The 21,062-nt window shown below is 41.9% G+C and overlaps 1 protein-coding gene across 1 annotated transcript in view; it reads left to right on the top strand.

Annotated features, from left to right (window-relative positions):
• LOC115463276 (zinc finger protein 271-like) overlaps nucleotides 1-21,062 on the top strand; it is a 972,359-nt gene that overhangs the window by 202,767 nt on the left and 748,530 nt on the right. The window lies entirely within an intron of this gene.

Below are 21,062 nucleotides of genomic sequence, written 5' to 3'. Positions count from 1 at the left end.
TTAGTTGGCCCTCTAACCCCTATGTCCAATTGTATCCCAATTATAGAGTGATCCGATATTTCAATGGGGCCTATAAAGGCTTTCTTAACTCTAAAAAACCAAGATTGTGTCTCCAAGACATAGTCAATCCGGGACCAAGAAAGGTGCACTTTCGATTGGTGAGTGTAATCTCGGGTATCAGGGTGCAGCAGGCGCCAAGGATCAGTTAGATGTAGGGACTTACATAAGGCCGGCAGCCCCTTTCCATGACCCAATGCCGCTATGGCCCGAAGAGAGGACCTATCCAATTCTGGTGTCATGACTTGATTAAAATCCCCTGCCCACACCCACGGGGCATCCGCATATTGCAGTCCCAACGCTGTTAATGACTGAAAGAACTGTGGAGAATAATTGTTAGGGCCATAAACAGCGCATAAATAAAATTTCTTACCTTGGCAATTAAAATGAATAAGCACCACTCTCCCTTCTGTGTCTTTAAATATCAGTTTAGATTGGCAAGGGAGCCCTTTCTTTACCAGAACAATCACCCCACTTCTCCTATTCCCAGATGAAGAATAGTGGCAAGCTCCCACCCATTGTTGACAAAGTTTGGCGTGCTCTGCATCATTCAGTTTAGTCTCCTGGAGACAAGCAATATCTGCCCCATGCGCCCTCAGCTGCGACAGGATTTTATATCTCTTTATCGGGGAAGTGATCCCCTCCACATTCCACGACAGGATCTTCAAAGTGTCTTTACTCTGCATTCCTATAACATATTATAGTAACAACTCCAAGTCCTCCTATCTCAACCAACCCCGGGGGCCCAGCCTCCCCCAGGGACATCCGCCTCCAATCCCTGGTCCCTTGAACAACACGTTCTAATTGTCCCAACCTTTTATTAATAGTAACTACATGCATCTCCACTCGTACTCCATGTCCTTTCACTCTATTCTACCCCCCCCTCCCCTTATATCCCCCTCCTCCCTCCCTCACCCAACCCACCCCTCCCATAACCAACCATGTGTTCCGCCATCTGACGTCACTCAGGTCACTTGCCTGCTACTACTACTTAGCATTTCTATAGCGCTGCCAGGGTTACGCAGCGCTGTACAAGTTTAAACATGGGGAGGACAGTCCCTGCTCAAGAGAGCTTACAATCTGAAGGTAACAAACTAAGTAGTCAGTGTAGGTATCATGAATGGGGAAGGTGGTTATGCACCAAAAGCAAGGGAGAAGAGATGGGCTTTGAGTAAGGACTTGAAAATGGGCAGGGAGGGCGCCTGGCGTATGGGCTCGGGAAGTCTGTTCCAGGCATAAGGTGATGCGAGGCAGAAGGGGCGGAGTCTGGAGTTGGCGGTGGTGGAGAAGGGTACAGATAGGAGTGATTTGTCCTGAGAGCGGAGGTTACGGGTGGGAACATACGGGGAGAGGAGGGTAGAAAGGTAATGGGGGGCTGCAGATTGAGTGCACTTGAAGGTCAATAGGAGAAGCTTGAATTGTATACGGTAGCAGATCGGGAGCCAGTGAAGCGACTTGAGGAGAGGGGTGATATGAGAGTATCGGTTCACGCGGTAGATAAGACGTGCGGTGGAATTTTGGATAGATTGAAGGGGGGATAGGTGGCTATGTTACAAGAAATTATTTATTTTGGGGAAAGAGCTCTAGAGCACTCGCTACTGTTTATAATTTAAGAGCAGGTGCTGTATTTATAAGTTTTAGGATATTAATTTCTCCACCAATCACCACAGGTGATAATTGCAATAAATTAAGTATATATAAAAGATATCATATACTCAGAACACAAAGAGACCGTATTTTTAGCTTCAAAAAGGTTGATTTAATATACAATTGCACACGAGAGGTAGGTTTTAAGAGATCTTTACAGATAATCTGTGCTTAAGTAAGGCAAGGTAGCAGGTCCAGATCAAAAGTTATGTTACTTACAAGTCCTTGTTACACAGTATGAACAGCATTAGGTAAGCACATGTTCAGGACAGGAGGGCTTCTGCAGTGAGTGGATCTGAGTTGCTTGCAGTTGAAGAGAGTCTGAATCTTGGGGAAACAGCTTTTGCTTTTATATCTTGCAAGCTGCAGGAGGATATGCCATGTGGATCTTTGTCCTGGTTTCCACACGACCCTTGGGCATTTGCAAAGCATTGTGGTATCTTGGTCTCATGTCTTATGACATCACAAGACTTGCTGTCTGGATCTTGCTGACAAATGGTCTTTTGATGTGAAAAGGCTTCCTGCTCAGTCTCTGGAGCAGATACACATTACAAGTCCTTCCTTTCTGCACATGTCTGAAAGCTGATGGGAGGGGCAGGTATACCTTTGACAAGCAAATGTCTTGTTTATGGTTTCCCCTCTGAAGTCTTTGATATCAATAGCTGGAGTTATGCCTTCTCCAGACTATCTGTCTGCTGGTGGAGATGTCTATGTGATTCTTCAAGTAGCCACCTTAGTCATGCTTTTGTTCAGTCTTTTTAGGTGGGAGGGCAGAGAGAGTTTTATTTCTCTTTGAAGCACAGTACCCTTTTGTCTCTTAAATGTCTTTGTAATTAACTAGTCCTACTACCAGAAATTCCCAAGGAAAAGGGGAAAAAAGGTACATCTTTTAAAAGCTGCCTTTTTATATTGATAAAATAATTCTGACAATTGGCTTATACCATAACAGCTAAGCGGGAGACCAGCAAGGAGAAGGTTGCAATAGTCAAGACGAGAGGTAACGAGCGAGTGGACGAGGGTTTGGGTGGTCTGTTCAGAGAGGAATGGGCGAATTTTGCTAATATTATAGAGGAAGAAGCGACAGGTTTTGGCTGTCTGTTGGATATGGGCAGAGAAGGAGAGGGAGGAGTCGAAAATGACTCCGAGATTGCGGGCTGAAGAGACGGGGAGGATGAGGGCGTTGTCAACAGAGACTGAAAGTGGGGGAAGAGGCGAGGAGGGTTTGGGTGGAAAGACAAGGAGCTCAGTCTTTGCCATGTTCAATTTCAAATGCCGGTTGGACATCCAGGCAGCGATGTCTGAGAGGCAGGCCGAAACTTTGGCCTGGGTTTCGACTGTGATGTCGGGAGTGGAGAGGTAAAGCTGGGTGTCATCGGCATAGAGATGGTACTGGAAACCATGTGATGAGATCAGCGAACCCAGGGAAGAGGTGTATATCGAGAAAAGAAGTGGTCCAAGGACAGATCCTTGAGGAGCCCCAACAGAGAGCGGGACGGGGGTGCTAGGGACCCCACTCCCCAAAACTCTTAAATCATACTATTAACATTCAAACATATCATGTCTTTTTAGTCAAACAGTTTACCTATAATTAAGTATCTTATAGATTTGTCCAACAGATTGCTCCTCTGCTGTATGACATCCAGTCTCGGCTGATCCTTCCATGTTCCTCACGAAATAAAGTCCTATTTATTCAATTCTTTGTTTATAAAGTCTGTTGCCATCTGTTCCGAGACAAAATTATGCCATTTCCCATTCTTATGAATCTTTAGCACAGCAGGGTAAGATAATGTAAAGCGTATTTTTTTCTCCACTAATGTTGTGCACAGTGGGTGAAACCTCCTTCTCTTCTCCTGCAGGCCAGCCGAATAGTCCGGGAAGATCAGAATCTCTTTCCCTTCAAATTGCAGTTTACCTCGTTTGGTCTTGAATCCTTGCAGGATTTCCTCCTTATGAATAAAGTTGTGAACTTTAATAATAACAACCCGAGGTTTCTTTCCCACTTGAAATCTACCCAGTCTGTGTGCTCGTTCAAGGCATAGGCCTCCTCTACTATCTGAGAGTGCAAACTCATGCTGTAGCCATTTTTCCAATGCCGGCCCTAGATTTCTCTCCGTTACAGCTTCTGGTATGCCAACCAATCGCAGGTTTGAGCGGCGTGCTCGATTTTCCAAGTCCTCGAGTTTTTCTGCTTGTTTACTGACCTGTTTTGTCAGAACTGCTACTTTCGGCTCCATTTTGTGCCACATGTCCTCTACCTCCGACACACGCTGTTCCAGCACTTGTGTACGCGTTGCGAGCGCCGCTATACTGGCTTCAAAATTCCCTAGTTGGTCTGCCAAGGAGTCAAGCCGTGGTTCCAAAACCGCTCCGACCGCCGTCGAAATCTGGGCCAGCTGCCGCTCCGAGAACTCCTCGCGTCTCACTAGCTCTCTGTCCGCCGTCTTAGATTCCGCATGTGGAGGCGAGGATTTTCCTTTCTCCACCTTGGCGCTGCGTTTCGCTATTTCAGCCGGCTTAGCAACCAAATATTGGTCCATACACCTTCCCGCTGTGGTATACAAGGTCAGGAGCTGCTTACTTTTATTTTTTGGGTATTTTTTATCTGCCTGGAGAGTGGGGTCCCCGGAGCTCAGCTACTTCGCTGCTGATGCTCTCAACGCATCACGTGACCTCTCCGTCCAGTGAGTAATTTTGTATCCTGGTGGGCATAAATCTAAGATTATGGGGTCTTTAAGGTCATGAATCCAGGTTTCAGTGATGAATAATAGGAGGTCAAGATTGTCTGTAGTGATCCAATCTGTTATTATCTCTGTTTTATTTACTACTGATCTGGCGTTTAAGTATCCCATTTGGATTGGTCGGTAAGGTTCAGTTTGGGACATGGTTGTGTTAATTTTTATTATTTGCCTGTTTTCTTGGTATCTGGTTCTGTTAGGTCCTTTCTTCCCTTTCTGTTGGTTATTTCCGAATGTATTTGTTTTTCCTTTTAGTTGGTTGTTGTTCTTTTGGGCTGGTGAGCTGTAATTGGGTTTTTTGTAGCGTTTATGTGCTGTGGGTAGATTGTTGTTTATATTGGGGGTGGTCCATGCGTGGTAGATTAGGGGAAGGAAGTAGATTATCATGAGCAATTTGTTGATATTCATGTTGGCTGTATTTGGTAATGGTTGGTAATGCCAGGTGGTGTTAGTGAATTAATTTTTGTGTGGGGATCAAGCAGTATCAACATCAAGCATATATAAGCATATATTACGCAGTTTTGTGTGAACATCAAGCATATATAAGCATATATTACGCAGTTTTGTGTGAGCATCAAGCAGTATCAACATTGAGCATATGTAAGCATATATAAGCATATATTGGGCAATTTAGTGTAAGTATCAAGCGGTATCAATATTAAGCTTATATTAAGCAATTTTATGTAAACATCAAGCAGTGTTAACATTGAGCAGTGTCAACGTCAAGCAGTATGAACAATTCAGCACTAAGTAAATGTAGTATCAAGCAGTATCAGCATTAAGCATTTTACCATTTATCAGGTTTATTGTTGGTCGGCCTGCTTATCCGACATTGCTGCCTGGATGTCCAACCGCCACCTGAAACTGAACATGGCCAAGACTGAACTTATTGTTTTCCCACCCAAACCCACTTCTCCTCTCCCTTCACTCTCTATCTCAGTTGATAACACCCTCATCATCCCCGTCTCATCTGCCCGCAACCTCGGCGTCATCTTCGACTCCTCCCTCTCCTTCTCTGCGCATATCCAGCAGATAGCCAAGACCTGTCGCTTCTTCCTCTACAACATTAGCTCTTGGATTGTTGTGGGATCGATCCGGTTCGCCTGCTCTGGTCGCTCCCTCTCTCGGGCCTCTCGTCTTACCCGGTCAGGTAAGGGTCCTCAGGTGAGAGCCGTCCACGCGGCAGGGTGGGATCGTCGGTCTCGGCTAGTCTGGAGCGTTCACCGGCACGGTAGAAAACAGCGTTTTGGCGCCTGGGCAAGGCGGCCTAGCAGATGGTGATTGGGTGCTCCGGTGACTAGCGGTCTCGCCTCCAGTTGCGCTCCAGTTGGGGTCTCTGGAGGAGCTTCGGCTCCGTGACCCTTAGTCTTGCTTCTGCTTTGACTTTTAACTTTTAAGTTTTAACTTTTTTTTTCCCCGTCCACACACCCGCCCTGGTGAAGACAAGTTGCACACCTTGGACTGTAAGAGAGCATTGGCCTTTTGCGTGGAGCGGACAAAGCCCTATAGACAGTCCACCCAGTTGTTTGTTTCTTTTGATCCCAACAGGAGGGAGTTCCCATCGGAAAACGCACAATCTCTAATTGGCTAGCGGATTGCATATCCTTTACTTATGTCCAAGCTGGGCTGACTCTAGAGAGCCATGTCACGGCTCATAATGTCGGAGCCATGGCTGCGTCAGTGGCTCACTTGAAGTCAGCTTCTATTGAAGAGATTTGCAAGGCTGCAACGTGGTCATCAGTCCATACATTCACATCTCACTACTACCTTCAGCAGGATACCTGACGCGGCAGTCGGTTTGGGCAGTCGGTGCTGCAGAATCTGTTCGGGGTTTAGAATCCAACTCCACCCTCCTAGGCCCATTTCTGTTCTGTTCCAGGCTGCACTCTCACTTAGTTGTGTTTCTTTCCAGGTCAATCTCCGTTATGTCCTCGCCGTTGTGAGGCCCAATTGACCAATGTTCATTGTTTTGAGTGAGCCTGGGTGCTAGGGATACCCCAATGGTGAGAACAAGCAGCCTGCTTGTCCTCAGAGAAAGTGAAGATACATAACTGTAGCAGGTATTCTCCGAGGACAGCAGGCTGATCGTTCTCACAAACCCACCCTCCTCCCCTTTGGAGTTGTTCCAGTTCTCTAGTTTGCTTTTTATTAAACTGAGGAGGGCACGCTTGCGTTGCGGGCGGGAAGCTGTTCGCGCATGCGCGGTGTGTTCGGCCCACGCGACGGAGCGTTCTGGAGAGTTCTTTGTTTTGTTATACAAATTTTGCCGATCTGCTGGGCCATCGCGGACGACGACCCAATCATGAGAACAATCAGCCTGCAGTCCTCGGAGAATACCTGCTACAGGTATGTATCTTCACTATATCTTCCCATCTAAATGATACCGGAGGAAGATAACAGTGCTAGGCAAAGGAAATCATAAAAGATTTAAACATCATCATCAACATAAATCTTCAGTCTGTGTTAATGTGTAGTTTTTCATACAGAACATAATGTCCTATAGGTTCTCTCTTACTTAAAGCATTTTCAATTAAACGTTGTACTAAGCTTCTGATAACAAGATATTACACAACAGCCAAGAAGTACAAATACAGCAATAACAATTATCATTATGGTTAAACTCGATACTATAAATATTTTCCATTTCCCAAAAATATTGTACATCCACCCATCCAAGTGGTATCTACACCAGAATTCTCAGCAAGTTCATGTAGCATCTAATTGAGCAGCAGTACCTTTAACTGCATCTCAAGTATAATTAATGAAGCGTTATTGATTATAATAAAGGTAATTAATCCAATAAACATTTTTGTTAATAGTGGACCACCAAAACAAAGAGGATTCAAAGTGTAACTTAATTAATTAAAGATTATACAAAAAAAGTAATATTCTGTCAAGTCAAACCAACTATTTAAATGCTGGAGTTTAACAGTTCATCCAGGAAATGGAGCAGGTCTTAAATCACACAAGAGTCCAACTAAAGTCTCCTTCCAGCAATGCAGCTGTAGGTGTCACTGTTTGGATACTATACAGTCCCGTATAGATTGGGTCTTGCCACGCTGTATGGGTGAAATTCTTCTTATATACCAGCTGGTCAGGCTGTGACTATTTGTATGTAATATAAAGATACTCTGGGGAATCAATCTCCGTCACTGGGAAATCGACTCATAGCCAATCACATGAGACAACCCTTAGAAGCTAAGTATTAACGTGTATTTTATCTGATTTTAGTGGTTTCCACTTATTGGTAGGTAGGGAGGGTTGTGCTATGATGGAGATACCCAGAGGCATGATATAAGCTACTTTATGGCTGAATTATATGCATGGCAAACTGAGCACAATAATTCAATACTGCACATTATTTTTATAACATAGTTTCTACTGTATATTTGTTTTATAATCTGGTAGGTTTCTAAGTACTTAAAGGCTGTGAATATTTGTAAACAGGATAACATGATGCTTCTGAAAGGTATCAACTTTAGAGTAAATAAGGGGGCTTTGAATGAAAACAATTAAACAGAGCAGAGCAATGAAAACTTCATAGTTGGAGCAATGTACTTAATGTCTGCCCAGTGCCTCAACAAAATTAGTTCATTATAAATAGACCTTCTAATTTGTTTAAACATTTCTGTAACTTTCTACATAAATTTTTTCAAAACTGATGGGGAAATTGCTTCCAACTTGTTCACAAGGTTTCTCCATTCAATTCAGAACATCATTTTAAATCTTTACCATTGTGGTTTTCTAGGTAATCAGGTCTGCCACAAACAAGCCTCTACTTTAAAATCATTAGACAGGCACATGTCATTAATAGAAAAACAAATTAAGATTAGGGAAAAGAAAGTTCTAGGTGTGTAGTAAGAAAACTAATTCATAGCTTGCATAACAAAGATTAGGGAATCAAGTAGTTAGGAGCACAATTTCTCCGTTTATACTAAACAAAGGATACAGAAAATGGAAGAAAAGAGTTTAACATTCCATATGTTAATTTAAGTAATTTGGGGCAAACTAGGCAATTGCTGAGATTGACACTGTCTCTGTTCTGGGGAAGTATAAAACATTTTCTTTCAAGGTACACAAAATATCTTAACTTCTTAATCTAAACATGCATTGAAATTCACTTTTCCTGTGGGGTAATTTCTCTGGAATCTCAATTATCTAGGGTACAATAATATTTAAACAGAGTAAGTACTTCAGCAGACAAATGTTTCCTTGCACAAATCACAGTTAGCAAGACCAAAAAGTTAAGCAGGACTGTGTTTAATCCTGTGTTGATAAATCTAATACAGGCAGGAACCTTCACAGGTAGACAAAGGTGCATCCTTGGCTGACCTTTACAAGTTTCATAGATCAGGCAAGAAATAGCACACAAACGTTTGCAAGTCTTATGAAGAAATGTGGAAATTAAAAATTGTATTGTATTGTATTGCAAATATTGGCATTGAAGGAAGTGAAACTAGGAAATCAAGTATGCTAGCGTTTAACTATAGAAAAGGTGATTACGACAAAATGAGAAAAATGGTGAAAAAAAGACTGAAAGGAGCAGCTCGCAGAGTAAAAAACTTGCATCAGGCGTGGATGCTGTTTAAAAACACCATCCTGGAGGTTCAGGACAAATATATTCCACGTATTAGAAAAAAGGGAAAAAAGACTAAACGTCAGCCGGCGTGGCTAAACAGTAAGATAAAGGAAATCATTAGAGCCAAAAAACAATCCTTCAGAAAGTGGAGAAGAGAACCAACTGAAAGTAACAGGATAGATCATAAGGAATGCCAAGCCAAATGCAAAGCGGAGATAAGGAGGGCAAAAAAGGACTTTGAGAAGAAATTAGCGTTGGAAGCAAAAATACATAGTAAAAATTTTTTTAGATACATTAAAAGCAGGAAACCGGCCAAAGAGTCGGTTGGGCCGCTGGACGAAAATGGTGTTAAAGGGGCAATCAAGGAGGACAAAGCCGTAGCGGAGAAATTAAATGAATTCTTTGCTTCGGTCTTCACCGAGGAGGATTTGGGGGGGACACCGGTGCCGGAAAGAATATTTGAAGCGGGGGAGTCGGAGAAACTAAACAAATTCTCTGTAACCTTGGAGGATGTAATGGGTCAGTTCAGCAAGCTGAAGAGTAGTAAATCACCGGGACCTGATGGTATTCATCCCAGAGTATTAATAGAACTAAAAAATGAACTTGCGGAGCTACTGTTAGAAATATGCAATCTGTCCCTAAAATCGAGTGTAATACCGGAAGACTGGAGGGTAGCCAATGTTACTCCGATTTTTAAGAAGGGTTCCAGAGGAGATCCGGGAAATTATAGACCGGTGAGTCTGACGTCGGTGCCGGGCAAGATGGTGGAGGCTATTATTAAGAATAAAATTGCAGAGCATATACAAAAACATGGACTGATGAGACAAAGTCAGCACGGATTTAGTGAAGGGAAGTCTTGCCTCACCAATCTAATGCATTTTTTTGAGGGGGTAAGCAAACATGTGGACAATGGGGAGCCGGTTGATATTGTATATCTGGATTTTCAGAAGGCGTTTGACAAAGTGCCGCACGAAAGACTCCTGAAGAAATTGCAGAGTCATGGAATCGGAGGTAGGGTACTATTATGGATTAAGAACTGGTTGAAAGATAGGAAGCAGAGAGTAGGATTGCGTGGCCAGTATTCTCAGTGGAGGAGGGTAGTTAGTGGGGTCCCGCAGGGGTCTGTGCTGGGTCCGTTGCTTTTTAATGTATTTATAAATGACCTAGAGATGGGAATAACTAGTGAGGTAATTAAATTCGCCGATGACACAAAATTATTCAGGGTCGTCAAGTCGCAGGAGGAATGTGAACGATTACAGGAGGACCTTGCGAGACTGGGAGAATGGGCGTGCAAGTGGCAGATGAAGTTCAATGTTGACAAGTGCAAAGTGATGCATGAGGGTAAGAGGAACCCGAATTATAGCTACGTCTTGCAAGGTTCCACGTTAGGAGTTAAGGATCAAGAAAGGGATCTGGGTGTCGTCGTCGATGATACGCTGAAACCTTCTGCTCAGTGTGCTGCTGCGGCTAGGAAAGCGAATAGAATGTTGGGTGTTATTAGGAAGGGTATGGAGTCCATGTGTGCGGATGTTATAATGCCGTTGTATCGCTCCATGGTGCGACCGCACCTGGAGTATTGTGTTCAGTACTGGTCTCCGTATCTCAAAAAAGATATAGTAGAATTGGAAAAGGTACAGCGAAGGGCGACGAAAATGATAGTGGGGATGGGACGACTTTCCTATGAAGAGAGGCTGAGAAGGCTAGGGCTTTTCAGCTTGGAGAAGAGACGGCTGAGGGGAGATATGATAGAAGTGTATAAAATAATGAGTGGAATGGATCGGGTGGATGTGAAGCGACTGTTCACGCTATCCAAAAATACTAGGACTAGAGGGCATGAGTTGAAGCTACAGTGTGGTAAATTTAAAACGAATCGGAGAAAATTTTTCTTCACCCAACGTGTAATTAGACTCTGGAATTCGTTGCCGGAGAACGTGGTACGGGCGGTTAGCTTGACGGAGTTTAAAAAGGGGTTAGATAGATTCCTAAAGGACAAGTCCATAGACCGCTATTAAATGGACTTGGAAAAATTCCGCATTTTTAGGTATAACTTGTCTGGAATGTTTTTACGTTTAGGGAGCGTGCCAGGTGCCCTTGACCTGGATTGGCCACTGTCGGTGACAGGATGCTGGGCTAGATGGACCTTTGGTCTTTCCCAGTATGGCACTACTTATGTACTTATGTACTTATTCCTCCTCTGCGGTGTGAATTGGGCCCTGAAACACAAAGCAGTGGGAAAGAATGTTATTCCAGATACTGTAAAAGAAAAACAAATTTATTGTAATTTAAATATAAAATGCAATTAGATAATAGGGACAGCCGAATAATCCCATAAGACTTGAGTGAGAAAAAATCATAACGGAAACAAGGGCACTGTCCCAGAGGAAGTTCAATACAGGACATAACTGATGAGCAAAATGAATGTGCCCAGCTCAAAGAAGATAGAAAAAATCTCTGTACAACAAAGTTCAGGAATCTCTTATAACGCTAAAAATTAGTGCTCTCAAACAAAGTAATGTTTCTGTCGCGTAACTGAAAACAAGGCAATTAACAAAAGAACATTGCTAAATATATAGGCAGCTGATATGTCCCCGAAAGAAAGCACAAACTGGACCTCACTAATGCCCCTGTAACAAGCTGTTAGCCCTCTCACAAATATCCAAGGCTCGCAACAAGAATACAAGATAATGGGGCAGAAAAGATCCCTCCTTAAACCAAGACAAAAAAAATGAGGTAGACTGTAGCAATTTATGGCATTTTATTTTGTACAATTTAATATCCTGAACCATTAAGGGAAGAACAATACATACACAAACTACAGATACTGACTTTTTATCATGCTCCCTCTTCCATAAATCATTTACAAGTTCTTTCTCTAATAAAGAATTACTCAAAATCTAAATAAAAAAACATAGCAATACTTACAGCAGCCAGCTTCAAACTTATTTACATGCACACTTTCAAGTATACCTGCGATGTCTATTTATTTATTTATTGCATTTGTATCCCACTTTCCCCCACCTATTTGAAGGCTCAATGTGGCTTACATAGATTTGTTAACATTATCATTTCAGGATATCAGATACAGTTAGTAATGTGTAGCGATCAAGGAAGGGAAAAGAGAATAAGGAAGAGAGTGATTGGGGTAGTTGTAGAAGGTGGGCGTTCATAATTGAGTGGGTTGGTGAGGTGACTTAGTGAGGTAGTAGGCTCTCATTGTAGGCCTTGTTGAAGAAGAATGTTTTCAGAAATTTTCGAAAGATAGTTGTTTCGTTGATTGCTTTCAAGTCTGTAAGTCTGTACCTCTCATCGCTTTATGCCGGTTAACTTTATTAGGATCCCTTCTCTGAGCTATCGATAAGTCTCCACAGACCAGCTGCAGGGATAGCCCAGACTTCTTTTATTGGGGCAATCATGTGTAAGCAATTAATTGTTTCAATAGGGAACCCTCAAATGAGCCATTTGGTGTCTAGCAAAAATTAGTTTGCTGATGGTTCCACTTAAACCATTTGTGATTTAATTTAGTAAGTTCTTTTTTCTCTAAAGGAAAGTATTTAATTACGTAGCCATTATATTAAAAACCTAGTATTTTAAAACACCTATTCTGACAAACGAGACTTTGGACCTACTAGGACTTGTTTTCTAAACCCGGTATTTTACTCACACCTAAGGCTGATCAGACCCTAGGACCTACCAGAGGTTTTTGCTATTTTAAAATACCTAGTCAGACAATAGTGACGTAGGACCTAGCAATGCTATTTTAAATACACCTGGCCTGCGTGCAAAGTTCAGACCTAGGACCTAGCAGTAATAACAGGAAAGAATTTAAAGATGTCACTTACCAATTTTTGTCTTAAACAACATAGTCCGCATGTCAGGATTCATGCAGCTTGAATCCGAGCACCATAAAACTCCCTTCTAATCAACATCGGGAAGTCACCAATGAATTAAACCTCCCTAAATGTTTAGGTCTTTTTACCACCTCTACAAATCTTCATATATCAATTACCCATGATTTGCAGAGATAAAATATCAAGGCCACGTGCATATAAAAAAGTATATTTTATTCACTTACCGAGTATTGATACAATTAATTTTCTCATGGGAGGATAGAACTACTGCATACATATGCTGGCTGTATCTATCGTTCCAACATACAGAACTGAAACAGCTATTTTTATACACTTGTGTTTAACAATAATTTACAAGCCTTCAACTCGGGATCATCTGGTCTTCTTTCAAACCTATCTGGTTTCTCTCACCTGCTAAACCACATTCCCATGTTTGTTTATGCTTCCTCCTTTCCCAGGCCTGTTTGCCCATAAGGATATCATATCAGATCCTAAGTTCCTGGGCCTCACGATGTATGGCCTTTACCCTTTGACTGTACTCCAGGGTGCATAACTGTGTTTATTATCTACAGCTGCCATGTGGGGGGTGTGCGCGGGGGGGGGGGGGGGGGGGGGAGGGGAGAATTTGATGTTGCTCAGAGGGTGTGCATGAGCTGCATTGATGCTGGTCAGGAGGTGTGCATGGTGGGAGGGAGATGCGTGTCTGGGGCCCTTTCCAGAGGGAACAGCAATTTTAGAAAAGGGGGATGTATGTTTGTTTCCCCACATTCTGCTTTATAAAGTCACTGCTCCCTTTGTACGTGGAGAGACTTTGGTCCAGCACCTTCTTATCAGCACGCCAAAGAAAGCCTAGTCATTCACAAGAAGGGGATAGAGGAAGCAAAATTTATTGAAAACCTGGCACAGCCCGTGTTTGGAAAAATGCTTTTGTAAGGGGAAGCAGTGAAATTCAATTCTTTATCACTGAATATCCTTTGTGCAGACCTCTGGTGCAGTTATTTCACTGACATTCAAGCCACATCGTGTCTTCAGTAAAGTTTGCTTCCTCTACCTCATCTTGTGGCCGAGTATGCTTTCTTTGGTGTGCTACAACGAAATCTACCAGAACCTCTTCCTGCAAGGGACACCTCACTTCGTTCACCCCTTCCCCCTCCTCAACAACTACCCCAAATAACTTCTTAGGCTCATTTGCAGAGGTCTTAAGTCAGAACATAAGACTAGCCATACTGGGTCAGACCAATGGTCCATCTAGCCCAGTATCCTACTTCCAGCATTAACCAATCCGGGTCACAAGTACCTGACAGAAACCTAATTAGTAGCGCCATTCTATGCTACCAATCCTGGGCAAGCAGTGGCTTCCCCCATGTCCATCTCAATAACAGACTATGGACTTTTCCTCCAGGAACTTGTCCAAACCTTTTTTTAAACCCAGATACATTAACCGCAGTTACCACATCCTCTGGCAGTGAGTTCCAGAGCTTAACTATTCTTTGAGTGAAAAAAATTTCTGTTTGTTTTAAAAGTATTTACATGTAACTTCATTAAGTGTTTCCTGGTTTTTGTCCTATTTGAAAGATTGAAAATCGATTCACTTCTACCCGTTCTACACCACTCATTGCTTGTAGATCTCAATCATATCCTCCCTCAGCCGTCACTTTTCCAAACTGAAGAGCCCTAACCTCTCTAGCCTTTTCTCATATGGGAGGAGTTCCATCTCCCTTACCGTTTTGGTCACTCTTCTTTTAACCTTTTCTAATTCCTCTGTATCTTTTTTGAGATAAGGCAACCAGAACTGAATGCAGTACTCGAGCTGAGGTCACACCATGGAATGATACAGAGGCATTATAATATTCTAATACAACCTTTTAAGTCCCCCATACTTTTTCATTGCCTTTCTCCACTGAATCTTGGAAAGGTGAAGGGTTTTGATATATCACCTTTCTGTGGTTCAGGAGATAACGTAAGAGCATAAGCGTTGCCATACCGGGACAGACCAAAGGTCCATCAAGCCCAGTATCCTGTTTAACAGTGGCTAATCCAGGTCACAAGTACCTGGCAAGATCCCACAACAGTAAACCAGATTTTAGGCTGCTTATCCTAGAAATAAGCAGTGAATTTTCCCAAGTCCATCTTAATAATGGCTTATGAACTTTTTTCTTTTAGGAAATTCTGCAAACCTTTTTTGAACTCTGCTAAGCTAACTGATTTCACCACATTCTCTGACAATGAAATCCAGAGTATAATTATACATTAAAGGGCCCTTTTACTAAAGGGTTGGCATGCAGCAAGTGGCAGTTCTGTCCCCTAGTGCATGGCCATTTCTTGTTGACAAAAGGACAGCCTTTCCCCCGCTGCAGTTAAAGGGGGCCCTCAACATACGTCAAATGCATGCGCTGACGCTAGTTCAGGCCCCATTTTAATGCAGATTAGTAAAAGGACCCCCGAGTGAAGAAATATTTTCTCTGATTTGTTTTAAATTTACAACTTTGTAACTTCATTGCATGCCTCCTAGTCCTAGTATGCTCGAAAAGAGTAAACAAGTGATTCATATCTACCCGTTCCATACCTCTCAGGATTTTATAGACCTCTGTCATATCTCCCTTCAGCCTTCTGTTCTCCAAGATGAAGAACCCTTGCTACTTTAGCCTTTTCTCATAGGGAAGTTGTCCTATCCCTTCTATCATTTTCGTTGCCCTTCTCTATAGTTTTCAAATTCCGCTATTTCTTTTTTGAGATGCGGCGACCAGAATAGCACACAGTATTCAAAATTGGGTCACACCATGGAGCGATACAAAAGCATTATAACATCCTCGTTTTTGTTTTCCATTCCTTTCCTAATAATTCCTAACATTCTATTGCATCTCAAAAAAGATATAGTGGAGTGAGAAAAGGTATAGAGAAGGGCGACGAAAATGATAAAGAGGATTGGATGACTTCCCTATGAGGAAAGGCTAAAGCGGCTAGGGCTCTTCAGCTTGGAGAAAAGATGGCTGAAGGGACATATATAATAGAGGTCTATAAAATAATGAGTGGAGTGGAATGAGTAGACGTGAATCGTTTGTTTACTTTTTCCAAAAATACTAGGACTAGGGGGCATACGATGAACTACAAAGTAGTAATTTAAAACAAATCAGAGAAAACATTTCTTCACTCAGCGTGTAATTAAACTCTGGAATTCATTGCCAGAGAATGTGGTAAAAGCAGTTAGCTTAGCAGGGTTAAAAAAGGTTAATTTCCTAAAAGAAAAGTCCATAAGCCATTACTAAGATGGATTTAGGGAAAATCCACTGCTTATTTCTAGGTTAAGCAGCATAAAATGTATTGTACTGTTTTGGGAAGTTGCCAGGTACTTGTAACCTAGATTAGTACTGTTGGAAACAGGATGCTAGGCTTGATGGACCTTTGGTCTGTCCCATTATGGTAACGCTTATGTTCTTATGCTGCACATGAGAGGGTTTCAACGTACCTCTCAGTCAACAATGATACTGAGATCCTTTTCCTAGGTCATGACTCCTAATGTGGAACCTTGCATCATGTAGCTATGGTTTGTGTTTTTCTTTTCCTCATTCATCACTTTACACTTGCTCACATTAAACGTCTGCCATTTGCATGTCCAGTCTCCCAGTCTCGTAAGGTCCTCTTGCAATTTTTCACAATTCTCTTGCCATTTAAGAACTTTGACTGACTTTGGGGCATCAGCAAATTCAATTACCTTATTACCTGGTGTAAATCCTGGCACATAATTTAGTTACGGATCCCCGATGTTCAATGATACAGTTCACGTGACCCACCCATACCCTGTTGTGCAATAAGATTTGCATGCGGATCTTTATAGAATAACGCTGAGCAAAATGTACTCGCAAATCCTAATTGTTGCCAATTAACGCCATTAAGTGTTACCACACTGTTATTGGTGCTGATCGGCTCATTAGCCAGTTTAATTGCACAAGCATCTCAGGATAGCACAGTTTTGCATGTGGAAGTTTACATGTCGTTTATGGAATCTGGGGGTAAATGATTTTGGGAAACCTAATGCAGTTTTCTTAACCCCGGGAACAGGCTCTCCGACTGTCATCCCTGACATTATATCCCACATTGAACGAGGGGAAGAGCCGTACGTCAGGGAAGAGCCAGGATCAGAGGAAAGAGAAGCTGGGACAAGCAGACGCTCAGGTGAGTGCAGTAAGAAGATGGACTGGGGTGAAACTGCTGAGATTAACTGTGGCTTGTCTTTATCTGAGCAGGCACAAGATACTCAGGTCCTTAGATGGGGGCAACGATCCATTTTATGTGAAAATATCTTTATTAAGTCACACAGAGTGAACATTTAATAGTTTTCTGTTCAACATGATAATGAACATGACATTTCATGCTGCCCCTTCCCAACTTTCTCTGCATCAAACATTCTCACCTTCCAATCTGTATTGAATATCATATTTATTAAATGTGTCAATAATCTTACAAAAATTTCAGGAATACCAGGTAAGGCAAGCTCCATTTCTGGCCGTCTTCAAATCTAAGTTAAAAGCTCACCTTTTTGATGCTGCTTTTAACTCCTAACCCTTATTCACTTGTTCAGAACCCTTATTTTATCATCCTCACTTTAATATTCCCTTATCTCTTGTTTGTCCTAATTAGATTGTAAGCTCTGTTGAGCAGGGACTGTCTCTTCATGTTCAAGTGTACAGCGCTGCGTACGTCTAGTAGCGCTATAGAAATGATAAGTAGTAGTATGTATTTCAACTAACACTTTCTATTATTTTCCATAAATCCCCCCCCCCCCCTTTCCACTTGAAATCAATACAGCTGATTTTGTTCCATCCATCAAAGGTCTTTATGTAAAAAGAAATAGTTCCTGGAATCATTTTCTTAAATTGAGTCCCACTGACAGCTCCAGCCGTTAAAGTATTTATCAATATACTTCTCTTTCAAGAAGTTAGGGAATTCAAAAACAGAATCCAAATTTTCATGAAACCAGCTATTTTCTTCTCTTCCTTCCTCTGAACTGTCAACGTTTCATACTTAGCAACATATGGATTTAGTTCTCCGATAACATCACCGTTTGGATTGTATCCATTATATCAAGATATAGTTCTTTGTTATTAAACATACTTTTTTGTACAAATAAGAATCATTCATCAGTTTCCAATTCAAGGTCTTCATCCATATTCAAACTACATAACTCTCTTTTATAATTTTGATTTTAGAAGTACAATGTTAACAAAGCACAATTGTACAAGAAAGGTATCCAACAAAAGAAAAATAACATGTCTCTAACAAACTAATTCTTTGTAGAAGGGGGTCTATCATTTGCTTCAGGTTTTCTAAGTATAAAATTTGCATTTAATTAACTTGCTGCATTCCACAGTATTATACTTGAAATAGAATCCTTGCGCTCAGACACCCATACGTGGCTCGACCACAAGCTTCTCTTCTTTAGCCCCTGAGTGTGCAAAATCCATAGCGGGCAACTGCAGTGGGGTGAGGACCTGGGAGAGGATTGGGTAGTTTAGGGGCGTGGCTAGTCCCTTATGTGGACAGTTTCTAGTATACTATAGCAGATAAGACAGGAGCATTAAACCAGTCATTGAGAATTACCCCCCCCCCCGTACCAAAAAACCCTCAGGCAATGTCAGATCTCCACAGAACAGACAATTGTTACTCATTTGCGATTTCGTTACTAGAGGCATTAACTTGGAAACTCAGTTAAATGGACAAAAAAAGGTTAAATGTCTCCCAGGATTCTCAACTAGCAAGAATACAGATCAAATTATTGGTGAACTCAGAGAATAAAGTAAGTATTCTAAATGGATGTTCTTATCCATCTGCCGAGAGATTTTAAAATGTTGAGAGGGAGACTGAAACTCACTGTCAACAAGATGGACCGTGCAGATCTTTTTCTGCCATCATCTACTATGTTACTACAGCATTTTCAGAAGCTCTACCTGTTCAGGGTAAGGGAGAACAGAGGCTGTATCCCACAACCTGCCTCAATACCTTTAATATGATGCCAGCAGAGTAAACAGCTACACAGCTTCTGGCTACAGGTAGAAGATACTCATAGCATTCTCTTACCTCCCTTGCACAGGGAGGGGGCTGAAGGGTCTGGACTGCAGAGACTTGTGGCCAAATCTCCACAGTGACCAGAGATGGAATAGCAGAGCAAAAAGAAACAAAGTACAAGTGCAGATTTAATTATACCCTGGGCCTAATTTGTAGGCAGAAATGAAGTGGAACTAGGGGCGGAGCCAGGGCCAGAAGTCAACTTACTCCTGCACACAAAATATATTAGATAAAAAGGAAGCTAGTATGTACATAATATTTTTTTAAATATCTGAATTTTCAAATTATATTTAAAAATATCACCCACAATAGTACAAATTTTGCAACATTAATGTCAGCATTCGTTCTCTAGGTATGGTCCTGGGTCCAGTCCGCAGAGGCAGTGGGTTCGTAAAGGCAGTGGGTTCCCAAGAATACACAATCCACCTGGGTTTGGATAGAAAGTATATTGTATTTGCATATATAGGCTCACAGCACTTAGTACAGATAATATTGTAATGCTGTATCGGTGTGTGTGTGGAATCAATGAGAGGAAAATAAGGATATGGGGGTGTTCAGAGGAAGAATGAAGCCTTGGGTAGGGCTTAAGGAGAATGGGGGGAGCAGAGCCAAGTGCTCTGGTGGCTGAAGATGGGGGTTGTCTGAGAAAGAGAGGAAAAGCTTTGGAGTAGGGCTGAAGGAGAAGGGGGGAGCAGAGGCCGGTGCTCTGCGGCTCAAGATGGTGGTGTGCAGAGGAAGAAAGAAAAAGCTGCTCTGATTTTATATACCTAACAGGAATAGAGAGGGATCAAATAACTTCTTTCCTTCCCACCCTTTGTTCTCAGTTATTTCCTTTGCAAAACTCCAGTTTAATTTCCTGAAGTCAGGAAGGTGAGCATTTTCACAGGTTATAATCTTTGAAGTCCCTTGTTTTGGAGCCTATCTGTCTGGCTTTCATTGTTCTCTGGTCCCAGTTCCCAGAGAGGACAAAAGGTATGTTAAGTAGGGATACTTCAAAGGGCCTAGCAGGCAGCTGGGCAACATTTGGTCCATCTGCCATCATCAGGGATTCCTGAGGGAGAGGGGAGTTATCAGAAGTTGGTTTCATATTAATCTTAAGTATGTCAAGCTGGTTTTGTATTAATCTAAGTATGTCCAGCCATCCTGACATCTCAGCAATCCTGACAATTATCAACAAAATCTTGGACTAATTTGCGTTTTTTTTCAACATTTACACATTTGATACCATAGTGGTGTTCTCTGAAAATCTGGCAGCTGGGTGGGAGCGGAGGAGAGCATAAATTTCCAAATACTCTGATACAGTATAGCAGTTCTTATGAGTTTAATGTAAACATGCGATGAAACTGTAGTGTGGTAAATTTAAAACAAAATTTTTCTTCACTCAACGCATAGTTAAACTCTGGAATTCACTGCCGGAAAAAGTGGTTTAGGCGGTTAACTTAGCGGACTTCAAAAAAAGATTGGACAGCTTCCTAGAGGAAAAGGCCATAGAATGTTATTGAATGGACGAGGGAATAATACACTATTTCTAGGATGGGCGGGAGAAAGTGCTTTCTTTTGGCCGCTGTCAGTGACCAAGGCTCGATGGACCCTTGGTCTGTCCCAGTATGGCGATGCTTATGTACTTATGCTCTGTATACAGTATAGCAGTTCTTATGAGTTTAATGTAAACATGCTCTGTAGCCACAAAAATCCAACCTACCCCAACAACAAGTAGGGAATTTCTTCTCGGAAGTCACCATACAAAAAAAATTTCTGATTTTCATGTCATCTGAGCAACATCAACACAAATCTCTCCACCACCAATTACATTGTGAAATACAAAACCTGAATAAATTTCAACTCAACATACACGTAGCAAACCTGACATAAAACAGTAACATTAATTCCTTAGATTCAAACAGCAAGAACCTTACTTTTGAATAGGTAAGATTATAAATGTTACACTGGGCCTTAGAACACCAATACACCTATGACTGGCCAAGCAGAACAAGTGGGATTTCTATAGATCTCTACACAAACTACATGTAGACAGCATATCACACCTCAGTCACAGGCAAAACACAGCAAGTTCCTTTATTATGTTAAGGGAAGGGTTATTTGTATTGTGCCTGGCAAACTCAGAACTCAACC

This window comes from Microcaecilia unicolor, chromosome 1 (assembly GCF_901765095.1).
Source record: "Microcaecilia unicolor chromosome 1, aMicUni1.1, whole genome shotgun sequence".
NCBI lineage: Eukaryota > Metazoa > Chordata > Amphibia > Gymnophiona > Siphonopidae > Microcaecilia > Microcaecilia unicolor.
This window is presented reverse-complemented; position numbering and strand designations above follow the sequence as displayed.